Source organism: Pseudophryne corroboree, chromosome 1 (assembly GCF_028390025.1).
Source record: "Pseudophryne corroboree isolate aPseCor3 chromosome 1, aPseCor3.hap2, whole genome shotgun sequence".
Taxonomy (NCBI): Eukaryota; Metazoa; Chordata; class Amphibia; order Anura; family Myobatrachidae; genus Pseudophryne; species Pseudophryne corroboree.
This window is the reverse complement of record NC_086444.1, coordinates 498,608,542-498,623,713: the sequence shown is the minus strand read 5'-3', so window position 1 is coordinate 498,623,713 and position 15,172 is coordinate 498,608,542. Positions and strand designations below refer to the sequence as shown.

General features: G+C 44.2%; 1 protein-coding gene and 1 pseudogene across 3 annotated transcripts in view; both read left to right on the top strand.

Annotated features, from left to right (window-relative positions):
- The window catches only part of LOC134895591 (proprotein convertase subtilisin/kexin type 5-like), a 568,642-nt gene that overhangs the window by 137,930 nt on the left and 415,540 nt on the right, over window positions 1–15,172 (top strand). The gene's annotated exons all lie outside the window — the stretch shown is intronic.
- LOC134949534 (5S ribosomal RNA) lies at window positions 6,184–6,302 on the top strand (annotated as a pseudogene).

Genomic DNA, 15,172 nt, shown 5'->3' with positions numbered 1-15,172 from the left:
TCCGGGCACAGTATCCTAACTGAGGCTTGGAGGAGGGTCATAGGGGGAGGAGCCAGTACACACCACCTAGTGGTCAAACTTTTAAATTTTGTGCCCTGTCTCCTGCGGAGCCGCTAATCCCCATGGTCCTGACGTAGTCCCCAGCATCCACTACGGACTACGAGAAATAGAATTACCGGTGAGTAAATTCTTATTTTCCCTTTTTTCTCTAACATCCTAGTGGAAACTGGGGAATAGTAGATTACCATGGGGTATAGATCGGGTCCACTGGAGCCTGGCACTTTAAGAAATCAATAGTGTATGCTAGCTCCTCCCCTCTATGCCCCTCCTAGCAGACTCAGTTTAGAAAATGTGCCCAAGGAGCCGCGTGCATTCTGTTGCTCTCCAGAGAGTGTTCTCCAGAAATGTATTTTAGTTTGTTGTTTTCAGGCAGCACTGGTTGGCAACCAGTCTGCCTGCGTCATGGGTCTTAGGAGGGGAGGGGGGACCGAACCAACTTCCTCAGAATCAATGGTTCGTATCCCCGCTGACAGGACACTGAGCTCCTGAGGTGATGTTTTGCATACCCCTCGGGTGTGAGCCCACGCCGGCAGCATGCCGCCACCCCTAACAGATGCGGAAGAGACGTGGTGCGTTGTGTGATACATCGGGGTCATCAGTTAGTGGGTCCCCGGTGAAAATGGCGGCATGAAGGGACAGTGATCACCTGGCTACGAGCCACGGTGCCCACTGAGTACCCACACTGGCATCATGGTAAAAGGGGGCTGCGCACTCTCTTTTTACATAAAACTAAAACGGAGTAGCCAGTATAAATAAACTGTAGGGACCGCGCGCCATCATGGGGGCGGTGCTTCCCAGAGAGCGGGACCAGAGGCTAATGGCACCATTTCCTGCTGCTGCTGATGTGACTAAGCTGCATGCGGAGACTGCTCCTCCACAGGACCCACTGAATCACCATTGTAACTGGTACCAGGGGGGAGCACATAGTCAGCGGTTATACCCCTGTGTTGAAATTTACACATAAGAGACACCCAGCGGGGTGCTGCTCAGTCTGTGGTGTTGTGTGCTGGTCCCTGAACCCTCTCTGTGTCACTCCATTCTGGGTAGTCTGGGTTAGTGTGCATATCTCACTTATACTGCACTGTGTTTCATACTAATCTGTGTGTTTTCTGCTCAAGCATGTCTGCAAATAAGAAAAAAACAACACTAATCCAGGCGCTAATCAATTTATAATAATAAATATTCTTAATTCTTTAACATAATTTAAGCTGCAACCTCCGTCCAGCTGTACCTGTGTTCGTACAGCTAAAATTGATTATGAGGTAGGGGGGCTCACTTGCTCTCCTTCCTCAAGAACCAAAGAAGTAGGAAAGAAAAAGAAATGACTGATTGCGCTATATTACCAGGTGCGTATATGAATAAAGACACATTTAAAATTACCTCTCTGGTTTTTATTTTAATTCAAAATATCACAGATGTAAATATATAAAAACTCAATATGCATGCATATTCACTATGAGCTCACTTAAAAACTATAACACTAATTCTATGTTTAAGCGTCCAGTGCACAGATCTGTTGTTTGGGGGCAGTTTTATTTCTCCCACTGATATATATAAATAGCTCGTATTCCCACAACAATAGGTGATGTTTTTCCCAATATATTGGGACTCAGGGCGGGATGTACTAAAGCAAAAATGCGGTAAAACCCCCGAAAACGGGGGTTTTACCGCATTTTCATATTTACTAAGACCCTACCGCAGCGTTTTCGGCTTCCAGGGTTTCGCCATCTCTGGAAGGCGAAACCCTATAGAAGCCTATGGGCTTCTTTTCGCCGACCGCCGCAACCCGCCGACACCGTCGACCCCCGCCGCAGACGCCGACCCCCCTTCCCCCTGGCTTACCTTCCTCCAGGCTGCCCTGGACCCGGAAGGTAGTGTCCTCCTCCCCCTAGCAACGCAGCCGGACGTCCTTCCGGCTGCAGGGGGGAGGAGGAGCCTGCTGCTGCTTCCCGGCATCTAGCCAGTGTGGGGACCCCGGGGAGGTGACGGAGACCCCCCGCAGACCACCTAACAGGTATCGCGGGGGGCCTCCGTCACCGCATCGCGATGTTGATCGCATATGTTAGTACATATGCGATCAACATCGCTGCGGTAACCGGCGAGGGGCGGCGATGTATGTTAATACATCCCGCCCTCAGTCCTCTAAATAGAGACACAGTTCCTGTTTGTGTACTGGCCACAGTCTATGAACTGTCAATTTTAAGACAGACGAATGCCGCTTACCGCCGCAGCCGTGAGCACGGACGCGCTGGGGAGAACCACTAGAGCACTTAAAACCTATTCCGAGAACATCAACTAAATGTTATGAAGAAGTACCCATTCCACAGTGTGTCTAGACACATTGCGGAAGAACATGGAGGACTTTTTGAGGGCCTTACAGTAATAGGGGTACAACATATTAAAAACACAAAAAGAGGGGGAGATAGATTTAGAACATTGCATTCTAAAGAAGCACTCTGGATTTTTAAACTAAAAACCATCCACCCATATGGATTAAATGAGAATATTGACTTCGTATCCTTCATGTAGATGCAAAAATAAAAATCCCTAGCGAGGGGGATAGAAAGCCAGATCACCGTTTGATGGTACAACCTCGGTGGAAAGAAATAGGGTGGCTTAGTAAAATAGCTCTAAGTATGAGGTGACAAATTGGGTTTCCATGTAAGGGCAGGGCGATTATATAAATATGCCCATTTGATACATAAAAAAAAAAAAAACTTGGGGGCCCACATTTTTGGACCCTAGTATTAGTTAGAAATAGATGACTATGTGTGCCCCGTGGGTGGTGGATACGGAATACATGTAGGTATGTTTTAAGATCATCAAAATGTACCAAAATGTGAAGTTCAAACTAGGTAGTCATCTGAGAGTAGTGAATTTGACTCTATAGAAAGAGAAAAACTGAAAGGGAAAAATCACAGAAGATATAGATTAAAGAAAAAGCCACATCAAAATCACGAGACACTGTAATAAAGCGGTTAAGATAGGAGTTTAGAGTGGACGCAGTCTGAAGTTCAACCCATGAGTGAGGTGGATTTATGTGTTTAATATATTTATGTATAAAAACTGGTCCCGCTGTATCCATTGGATTTTCAGAAAAATACTTCCTATATCTATGAGGATACATGATCAATACTTTCTCGATGGACAATGAGTCTGGTTAGAATATATTATGTGTTGTTGTATACACTAAATGAAGAAACGTTTTTTGGCTATTGTGGGTAAAAATGAATACATAATAAAACCAAACTAGTCAAATACATATTATGGATATATATGAACTGTTTAGTTTACATATAGTGATTTTTTAATAAGCATTTTTATTATGGACAAGGATCTATAACCATTCGTCTGCAAGAGGCAATAAGCCTGGTTTGAATATACTATAGGATGTCTATTATAAAATGTCTGTATATTAAATTAAGAACGTTTTAAGCTATATGAAATGTCTCATAACGAATGCAATATAAGGTGAATTAAGTTAACATATATTGAGAAATATTCTAAAAGAAACTGTGAGTATCCATTAGGCTAGTGGTTAGAGCATTGGTTTACTATGAATGAGGCTTAGAGTTCAAGTCCCAGATGAGCCAGAATTATGATACATATATATATATTGTTTTGTATTCTCATCTCATTTTGAGTTTTTGTTTATAATTAATTAGATGTGAAACTAATTGCATCTCTCCTTGATAAACGTCTGTGGCATTATATTATATGTAGGTATTTTTAATATAGTTGATATTAATAATAAGTGTTCCAGTTGTATGAATCAGGTTAAACAGAGCAGTATAAAGCAGAATGCTAATGATATAATACACCTGTGGTTTGACCTGGACCAATAGGAAAATAATCAATCAAGATGGTCAGGTATATAAAGGCATTGGAATAGAAAGCACATTACTCTTTGAAAAAGCACCTGTGTGCGAAACGCGTTAGATGATCTGCTGTTCACCCTGATAAGTGACACCCCACATTTGGATCTGCCCCGCCGGACTGGGAGCTAAGGACAACCAACGAGTCTCCATACACCTGCCGCTTCAGCTGAGCCGCAATCAGAGGAGACGCGGTCAGCTAGGTGGGGAGTCTGCCCTGCATGTGTCCGCATACAAGCGGCTTCAGCACGTTGAGGGGTAGAGATCATCCAGCACCGCTACCACCGCTAAAGGGAGACGGGAGAAGGGAGAACTAGACACGCCGCTGTGCACAGCGAGGATCTCCCCAGCATGTCCGTGCTCACGGCTGCGGCGGTAAGCGGCATTCATCTGTCTTAAAATTGACAGTTCATAGACTGTGGCCAGTACACAAACAGGAACTGTGTCTCTATTTAGAGGACTGAGTCCCAATATATTGGGAAAAACATCACCTATTGTTGTGGGAATACGAGCTATTTATATAGATCAGTGGGAGAAATAAAACTGCCCCCAAAAAACAGATCTGTGCACTGGACGCTTAAACATAGAATTAGTGTTATAGTTTTTAAGTGAGCTCATAGTGAATATGCATGCATATTGTGTTTTTATATATTTACATCTGTGATATTTTGAATTAAAATAAAAACCAGAGAGGTAATTTTAAATGTGTCTTTATTCATATACACACCTGGTAATATAGCGCAATCAGTCATATCTTTTTCTTTCCATGTCTGCAAATAAGTCTGTGTATACTTTATGCAAGGCTAGGTTTACACCTTCCTCATAGGGGTCCCTAGTGTGTACCCAATGCTCACTACCTTTACAGGGTAGTCATGTGCAGGAACCTGAGTGGATGGAATCATTTAAAACTATGATTAGTGATTACCAGTATTAAGTTCAAATGGCCAGTGGTGCGCACACGTGACCGGAGTCAGCCGCTGGTCCCGGAAGATCGCACGCCGGGGCTCACTGCACTGCCACTACCACCGCATCACCGGAGCTTCTCTCCAGTTAGACGCAGCGGCACAGCCAGGACTCGGTTACCGCACTGCTGGACTTCCTCCTTGGGTGGAACTGAAGGTGCAGTGACAACATCAAGTGCCGCACCACTGGAGTTTCTCTCTAGGAAGGTGCAGAAGCACAGTAACGGAGCACAAAACAGCAGGATCCAGATCTGGTATCGTATACAGCCCACTCACAATATACACTTGTGCTAAACACACTACCATTGTGATAGTGCAGCACTTATTATATAAATAAAAAGTTTTTTTCTTAAATCACAAATTCGATATGTGAATAGTGAGTCTGTTAACAAAACTGTATCAGAGACACTGTATCCTATAAGCCAAGGAGTCCTTTTAATATTCACAGTATCAGTAACTATACTTTCAGAGTATGCCGTATGTTGTATGATTTACGCCGTATGAGCCTTGCAATACGGCTGTAACAGGGCCATTCATGCTGATCATCACATACTTGACAGCTCTACTTTGCCCTTATTTCAACCTGCTGTGTCGGCTCTCACTCTTTCACTCTCCATCCTATACCAGCTGGCAAGATGGGAGAAAAGCAGAAGTGCGATGCCAATAGCACACACAGGGACTTTTGATACAAGCCTCTTATGTGCATTTATTTCGTATGACACTCTTTTTTTTGCATGCTACTGTACCAGTACTGGCTGAATGACTGCATTTCCATTTGAGGAATATATTACTGGCACCTTCTATGATTCATTTTCTTCAGCACATGACTTTTGTTTACTTGCTTATTGCCAATATTGATTTAATCACTACAATTTCCAATTTAAGGAATATATGCGTAACAATTGATTTGACTTACTGTTCACGTGTTGTACGATTCATGGTTCCAATTGAAAGGATGTTTATATATGATACATAGTATTTGTGTGGTATCCACAATCATTTATATTGATTTATCTTTGTGTTTCTTCACAACTTTAAAGAAGATGTATATTATTACCTCCTTTATGCTGTGATTTATGAACATCAACCTATTTATGAAGACACTTTGCTTTGTTTTTCTCTTAAAAGTGTGTCCTTATAGCAGAGTATTAGTAACATCTTCATTGTAATATTGAATATCCAAATGCATTACAGTATTTCTATTATTTCTGTTGATTTATGAACACACACTTACCTGCTTAAAAAAGCATCTACTGACTATACGAGACAAGAGGGTAAGCGCAACAATCTGCGGACATACCCCACTGGAGATGACCATCTCATCTGAACTTGGAAGCCAAGCAGTGGAGGGCCGGGTTAGTACTTGGATGGGAGACCACCTTGGAACACCCTGGTACTGCAATTCATTGTTGCATGCTATACCCAAGTCTCATTAACAGGAAACGCTATAAGAGAAATTTGAAATTTCCGCCTGGGCATATGACCTATGATTTAACTCCCTGCAATAACCTTTTTCTAAAGTTTTTATGCAGAGCAAATGATGGTCATACAACTTTCAATATAAAGGATACCACGACAGTGAATACACTTTGGTATTATATTCAAATAATCCAGCTGATTGTTTATCATAGCAGTATGCTATATATTGTTTAATTTAATTTTTATCCATATTTTCGCACCTACCGGCAACTTTGGAACTCCTTGATATTAACAAGACATCATTAAAATTAGTGTGTCTGAATTGAGTGCTCCCCAACAAGAGTCTGCTGTTCTTTTCGTTTTGCGTGATTACCAGTATTAATTCAGAGTTAGCTATGGCTAAACAAGAAAGACAGACCCTTAAACAAACTATGGACACGTTCATGTTAGCTGCTGCCGACCACTAGCAGGCTTCTCAGCTCCCCCTGTTGGTCTCTCATAAACGCACTCTCCCACAATTATTGCAATCAGACTCTGATTCTGAACTACCAGAGTTTGATGAAAGAGGTGCTGAGGTGGACGAGGATAATTCCCTGTCCCCAGGAGTTGAGGCCCTCATTTATGCTATTAGAGAGGTGCTCAATATCCCAGATAAGGAGGAAGAACAGACATAGGAGTCATTTTTTTTATGTGAAACCAAACTCTTCTGCAACCTTCACGGTTTCTAAAGAATTAGATTCCCTGGCTAAGGCAGCATGGATAAATCCTGACAAGAAATGTATTATCCCTAAACGGGTGCTAAATTCATTTCCTTTCCCTACAGAGGATAGGAAAATCTGGGAAATCCAGCCGACAGTGGATACCTATGTGTCCAGGCTGTCACGTAAGATTGTTTAACCTGTACCTGGGGCTGTTTCTCTTTAAGACCCAGCTGATCACAAGATTGAAACTACTCTTAAATCAATTTACACTGCATCCCCAAGGGTATTCACAAAGGTCATGGCAGTAATGATGCTACAATTGCGCATGATGGGTGTCAATATAATCCCGTACCTGGACGATCTCCTGATAAAGGCGGTGTCCAGGGAACAGCTGCTGCACAGTATTAACTTGACTACTCGTTTGCTCATGGATCACGAATGGATACTTAATTTGCAGAAATCTCACCTGGAACCGTCTCAGGGAATATAGTTCCTGAGGATGATCCTGGACACGGTGTCTCAGAAGGTTTACCATCCAATGGACAAGGCTTTGATGATTCAGTCTATGGTCCGTGTGGTGCTGAAACCTTGCATGGTCTCAATTTGCAAGATGGTGGCCTCCTACAAGGCGATCCAGTATGGCAGGTTCCATGCGCTACCATTTCAACTGGATTTGTTGGACAAATGGTCGGGATCTCACCTACACATGCATCAGCTTGTAAACCTGTCACCAAAAGCACAGATATCCCTGCTATGGTGGCTACAAGTCTCCCATCTGGTGGAGGGTAGGAGTTTCAACACCCAGTCATGGACGCTGTTGACAATGGATGCCAGCCTCCGGGGTTGTGGGGCTGTGAATCAGGGAGCACAGTTCCAGGGGACATGGTCGATTCAGGAATCTGCTCTTCCGATCAACATCCTGGAACTCAGAGCGATTTACAATGCTCTGGTACAGGCCTCGTACCTCCTTCGGAAACAGGCCATTCAGGTGCAGTCGGGCAACGCCACAGCAGTAGCGTACATCAACTGACAGGGAGGAACAAGAAGCAGGGCCACAATGCGAGAGGTGTCAAGAACACTCCTCTGGCTGGAAGCCAACACAAGGGCCATCTCAGCCATTTACATTCTAGGAGTGGGCAACTGGGAAGCGGACTTCCTAAGCAGGCGCAACCTCCATCCAGGGGAATGGGGCCTCCACCCTCAGGTGTTTCAACAACTTGTTTACTGGTGGGGTTGTCCACAGATAGACCTGATGGGTTCTCGTCTCAACAAGAAGCTCCGTCGCTACTGCTCCAGAACGAGGGACCCGCAGGCAGTTGCAGTAGACACTCTGACAATGCCATGGACTTACCAGTTAGTTTCCGCGTTTCCGCCAATTCCTCTCATCCCAAGAGTTCTCAAAAGATTCAAAAAGGAAAGAGTTCAGGCAATTCTCATTGCCCCGGATTGGCCTCGACGGGCGTGGTATGCGGACCTCCTGACCTTGTCGCTGGAGGAACCCTGGCCTCTGCCGCTTCTCAAGGACCTTCTTCAACAAGGACCGTTTGTCTAACCAGACTTACAGTGGCTATGTTTGACAGCCTGGAAGTTGAGAGGGAGATTTTAACCAGAAAGGGTCTTCCATCCAGGGTGGTTTCCACTATGATTCAGGCCCGTAAGGTGGTTACTACCAAATATTACCACCGTATTTGGAAGAAATATGTTTCTTGGTGTGAGGGTAGAAAATGTTCCACTGTGGAATTTCGTCTGGGCCGTTTTCTACTGTTCTTGCAAGCAGGCGTGGATAAGGGCCTACGTTTAGGCTCGTTCAACGTTCAGATTTCGTCTCTCTCTATTTTCTTCCAGAAGCAACTGGCAGTACTTCCTGAAGTACAGACCTTTCTAAAGGGGGTTTTGCACATTCACCCACCCTTTGTTCCTCCCACTGCTCCATGGGACCTCAATGTGGTCTTGACCTTTCTCCAGTCGAATTGGTTTGAAACCTTACATAGGGTAGACTTAAAATACCTAACGTGGAAGACTGTTATGTTACAGGCCTTGGCTTCTGCTTGACGGTGTCAAAATTGGGGGCCTTTTCCTGTAAGAGCCCATACTTGGTATTTCATGAGGATAGTGCGGAGCTCAGAATTTGCCCACAGTTTTTGCCGAAAGTGGTGTCGGCCTTTCATGTAAATCAACCAATTGTGGTTGCAGTGTTATCTGACACTTCCATTGCTCCAAAGTACCTGGATGTTGTGAGGGTTTTGAGGATTTACATCAAAAGGACTGCTCGTCACAGGAAGTCTGACTCGCTTTTCATCCTTTATGATGCTATAAAAATTGGTCGCCCTACCTCCAAGCAGTCCATTGCTCGTTGGCTCAAATTGACTATCCAACCAGCCTATTCTTCGGCAGCTCTGTCGCTGCCGAGTTCTGTTCAGGCCAACTCCACAAGGTCGGAATTTTAAACCTTTTCTCGTAGTCCGTAGTGGATACTGGGCGCCCACCTCAGTGCTTCGTTTCCTGTTTACCTGGTTGTAAGTGTTATTGGTTGGGTTGCGGTTGCTTTCCCTGTTCCATGTTTGGTTAGCGTTGCTATCCTTCTATAGTCAGCATTGCTTTCCTGTGTTATGGTTAGCTCTACTATCTTTGTTGTTATTGTGTGTTGGTTCGTTGCCTCACCGCTTTATATGTTATATCCTTCTCTCAAAGTATGTCCGTCTCCTTGGGCACAGTTTCCTAGACTGAGTCTGCTAGGAGGGGCATAGAGGGGAGGAGCCAGCACACACTATTGATTTCTTAAAGTGCCAGGCTCCAGTGGACCCGATCTATACCCCATGGTAAACTACTATTCCCCAGTATCCACTACGGACTACGAGAAAAGGAATTACTGGTACAGTAGGTATTAGATTCCTATTTTTTCGAGGGGCAGGGGGCACCAACTCTAACTTGCCTTCGGGCGACGGGGATGAACTTACACCACTGTGTCTGTCTATCTATCTATCTATCTATCTATCTATCTATCTATCTATCTATCTATCTATCTATCTATCTATCTATCTACAGATGTGTCCACATACATCTTTGCTATATCCCGCCATGTATGGCACAGTTTTGCATGCCTTAGACTCTGGGATTTAGCCATGCCTTGTGATTTTTCTTAATTTGCTTCTTTAATATGTTACTTTATACATGTTCTATTATGGCAAACAACATTTTTTAAATTCATCCACTCGCTACTCGTGATAAACAGCTTAGCTGTGTTTTGCATGTTGTGCCAAATTTGTAAAAAAGCAAATATGTAAGTAGACACATCTGTATCTATCTATCTATCTATCTATCTATCTATCTATCTATCTATCTATCTATCTATCTATCTGTCTGTCCGTCTATCTATGTGTCTGTCTATGTGTCTATCTATCTATCTATCTATCTATCTATCTATCTATCTGTCTGTCTGTCTGTCTGTCTGTCTGTCTGTCTGTCTATCTATGTGTCTGTCTGTCTGTCTATCTATCTATCTATCTATCTGTATGTCTGTCTGTCTATCTATGTGTCTGTCTGTCTGTCTGTCTATGTGTCTGTCTGTTTATCTATCTATCTATCTATCTATCTATCTATCTATCTATCTATCTATCTATCTATCTGTCTATCTGTCTATGTGTCTGTCTGTCTGTCTATGTGTCTGTCTATGTGTCTGTCTATCTATCTATCTATCTATCTTTATACAGTGCTCGAAGTGGGGCGGTATACAGTGGTATGGCATACCGCCACTTCGAGCACTGGCTCCACCACACACAACAGTGACGGCGTACACGTCGGAGGCAGAGCAGGTCCGTGTCCGGCAGTACACTAAGTTAAGCACTGTACCCCCATCTGCTAGCCTGCCACATTTGTTTTATTGTAGAGGGGATGGAGTAGAGACAATCGGGGCTGGCCGGGGAAACAAGACGGATTTGGTTTGATTTACCAACGTTCGGGATCCCAGTGGTCAGGAGACCAATGCCGGAATACCGACGACGGCGCATTGAATCCCCTCTATGTGCGCTATGTGTGGCGTAATGTGAACAAGATTATGCTACTGTGTGGAGTAATTTGAATTGGTACTATTGTGTGGCCACGCCCCACCTGTTTTTTTGCGGCATGTGACTTTGGCGCGCACTGTCCCTTTATTAAGTATTGGAGGGAGGGCGCAAATTTATAGTTTGCAGGGGGGCGCCGAACAACCTTACACCGGTCCTGCATATGCTGTATATATTCCTTTTGTAGCATTGTTAAGCTGTATGAATCAATAAATTAGGTTGAATGAAACAATGATCTACAAGTCAGTTGCTTTGCTCAGGCCTGGCCAACCTGTGGCTTTCCAGATGTTGTGAAACTATATATCCCAGCATGCCCTGCCACCGTTTTAGCATCACCCTAATAGCAAAACCGTGGCAGGGCTTGCTGGGACTTGTAGTTGAATATTGATTCACAGATCTCTTTAGATGGTAGTGGCAAAAACTATGCTGGTTTTGTTTTCAGTATGAAAGTAGAAATGGTATAAATGATCAGATTCAAATACTGTACAAAAATAGTTTATAGCAACTGTAAATGACCAAATTAAGTGTAACATTTATAGTTTACTTTAATGTTCTATGTTAAATATGCCAGATTATTGTCTGTGTTATAAAAACTTGTTTTATTCTTCAGAGAAACAATGTGGTTGGTGTGATTCATTTTCTTTGCATATACGTTATTTTAATTGTTTGCGTATACGTTATTTTAATTGCTACAGAGACTAGTCTATTTGTAAACAGCATCACTGTGTGGTACAAATTATTTTAATATACTTTATTCTGAAGACATTACATTTTCATATAAATGCTCCTATTGACTCAAATGATGGGACTTTATATGTCTTCTATTTATCATTTATACATCTGTATGTAATGTGTTTGTAATTACGTTGGTTTGTGTTTTCTTTGCAAAAATGTAATATATAACACCAGGTGATTCATCTCGCCCTACGGGTGCTCTTCACACCGTCATAAGGGGATACGCCCCCTTAACCCTTGCACACCCTTGTGGCGTGCAATATTTTTATTATATGGAGTATTACCTCCAATCATAATTGGGTGAGTGGTTAAATATGGCACGGACAAAGGGCGTATGATGGTTAAGGGGTCGTTGCAATGGCGTGAACAGCGCACGCAGGGCCTGATGAATCACCTAGTAGGTGCTATGCTTAGGGGAGTGGCGGGTGCGGGGGAGAGACGTGGATGGGGAGGGGGTCTGGGGGTGCCGCAGGTGGGGTAGGGGCGGTTGCGGGGGTGCCGCAGGTGAGGGAGGGGCTAGTGCAATGTTGCCGCAGGTGTGGGAGGGCGGATGCGTGGGTGCCGCGAGTAGGGGAGAAGGTCTGGAGCCACCGCAAGTGGTGGAGGGCTGGTGCCGTCGATGGGGGTGGGGTGGGTGCAGGGGTGCTGTGGTTTAAGGAGGGGGTCCGGAGCCAGCACGGGTGGTGGAGGGGAGGGTGTGGGGGTGCCGTGAATGGGGCCCGGAGGTACTGTCAGTGGGGGAGGGGTGGTTAATGCTTCTCTTGCTTTTCCTCCTGGAAGCAGCTAAGCTGTTGTCCTCCCTTTGGCTCTCCCGGAGACTCGCACAGCAGGCAAGCAGCCAGTCACTATTGTTAGCGCCGGTGTCCCACCGCGCCGCATTACAGGGAAGAAGATGCACTCAATAACTACAGCTCCCAGCAGCCCTTAGCGCTAGAATGCTCCACGATATTACCCACTCTATCCATTACATTAGCTATCTCGGGGATTCCAGGCCAGTAGCCCAGGTGCCGTTTTGCGGAGTCAGGCCCTCCCGGGATCTGGGAGCGGCTGTGGCGGGGAGGCACTACTGTGAAATCACGCGCAGAGGAGGCTCCGGGGCTCAGAGAGTATGCTGCGCAGGGAGGGCTATGAAAGCCTTCCGCTGTGCCGCTTTCATACACATCTATGCCGGTGGCCGCAGCAGCTGGCAGCAGGACATAGGACGCTGCAGTAAAAGGATTTTTTTTCCCCTATCTACAGCGCAGAGACTTGCTGCAGATGCAGTGGCATACCCTCCACCTGTACCTTTTTGGCAAGTACAGTACCTTTTTTTTATGGTCTGTACCGAGTTTTGGCTCTCCAAACTTCCATTGAAAGTATAGGAAAAGGGGCGTGGCCTTTTCGAATTTGTAGCGATTTTTATGTGTAAATTGTTGGAGGGTATGTTGCTGCAGATGCAGTGGGCCTATTTTGGGGTGTGGACCTGGAGCTGCAGTTCCATCAGCCCCATTGTTAATCCTGCTCTGGGAACACACAGCAGCAAAAGGGCAGAGCCTCCCATTGGATGTAACCTGTGTGGGAGGGCGTTTCTCACCCAATCAGCTGTGGACTGGGTGTGATAGACCTGCTGCTAACCCAATGAGAGCTCCTAGCCATGCCTAGCGTTATACACACAGGCACAGAGTCACAGATCTGGGCTATTATGTAGGAGATGCTAAGATTATTTTATAGCATAACTTTTTGAGTTTAAACTTGTACTTGTACCTGCCCATAGTAGTGATAGTGAAAGCCTTGGGCACAAATATACAGTATTTTCAAAAGGGCATTTGACATACTGTATATATTCAGCGTCTTCATTATTGTTAAGTGGTTTAAAGAAATGATCTTGGTGTTCTGTATACTGTTGTGCACAGTTATACTCACAGAATTACTTCCATTCAGACAGTGTGATGCCTGAAAGATTAATTGAGCGAATCGTGACAAATATAACACTGAATTATTATTTTGTTTTTTGGCCTATCTTGAATTTGCTCTTTGAAATTAGTTTCATGCTCTGGTGGAGAGTTAACTGTTTCTCGAAGTTAATATCTTTGCGTTATTCTTCTAGAGATTAATATGTTACTGATATATTGCTTTTGTTTTCTTATTTATGTTTTAGAAACCGTGTGATTCAATTTAATAGTGGTGAAAGAAACACTTATTATTTAAGAGTGTCAGTGAAATGCAGGTGTTACTGTATGCTCAAGTTGAGTTATGCGGAACTCTTTTATTCCTGCCTATAACATACATGAGTATACCCAAAGCAACTTCATGATCTTCTAGAAACATTCTATTTCTCTGCTTTCATTACTGATATCGCAACACTGTATATCTAGCTCTGTGTATCTAAGGCAGAGGTTCTCAAACTCGGTCCTCGGGAGCCCACACAGTGCATGTTTTGCAGGTAACCCAGCAGGTGCACAGGTGTATTAATTACTCACTGACACATTTTAAAAGGTCCACAGGTGGAGCTAATTATTTCACTTGCGATTCTGTGAGGAGACCTGCAAAACATGCACTGTGTGGGCCCCCGAGGACCGAGTTTGAGAACCTCTGATCTAAGGCCAAATGGCACACTCACTCATTAAATTGCCTTTACCTTTAATTAAGACCAAGATCCCACCTTTTACCAAAGATTAATATAAACCAATTCATGGACGTAAGAGAAGAAATCAGAAATGTAAATGAAACTAATAAATTGAATGCTTATTCTGTTCACATGCAGATATTAGGAAAAGCTACCAATTCCTCCTTATCACTTGGTGCTTGCATGGTGCTAGTTGCAGAGCCTACTGACTGATTGCCCATTGAACAACCTAATCCTTTTCCCATTTGCAAATGGTGACATCATTGCGTGCAATAGACGTCATCCTGGTCACAGAATTGCACAAACAAGCAAAATGATATCCAATGCAGGCAGGGGCATCTTAAGAGATGAGGGAGCCCGTGTGCAGGCTCCGGGTGGGCCCCTTCCTCTCCACGACGCCGTAGGCTCTGGCATTGTGTCGGAGTCTACTGTGTATGTGACGGTCTCCGGAAACATGGTGACCGCCATGTTCCGGAGACAAAATTTGTACTGCACATGCGTGGCGGCTATTTTTTAAGTGATTTTTTGCTGCAACGGCTGCGGCTGCAGTGTCAGACGCTGGACTCTGGAGAGGTGAGTATAAAAAATGGGTGCAATGTATGCGATGTGGGCCCCCAAGGCACACATTGCACCCATGATAGAAACACCTATGAATGCAGGTCATCTCCTATTACACTAGACATATTCCACGCTCAGTGTTTTTCATACGTGGAAAATATTTTGTTTGTTGGATGGGAACATTTTTCTACAATAC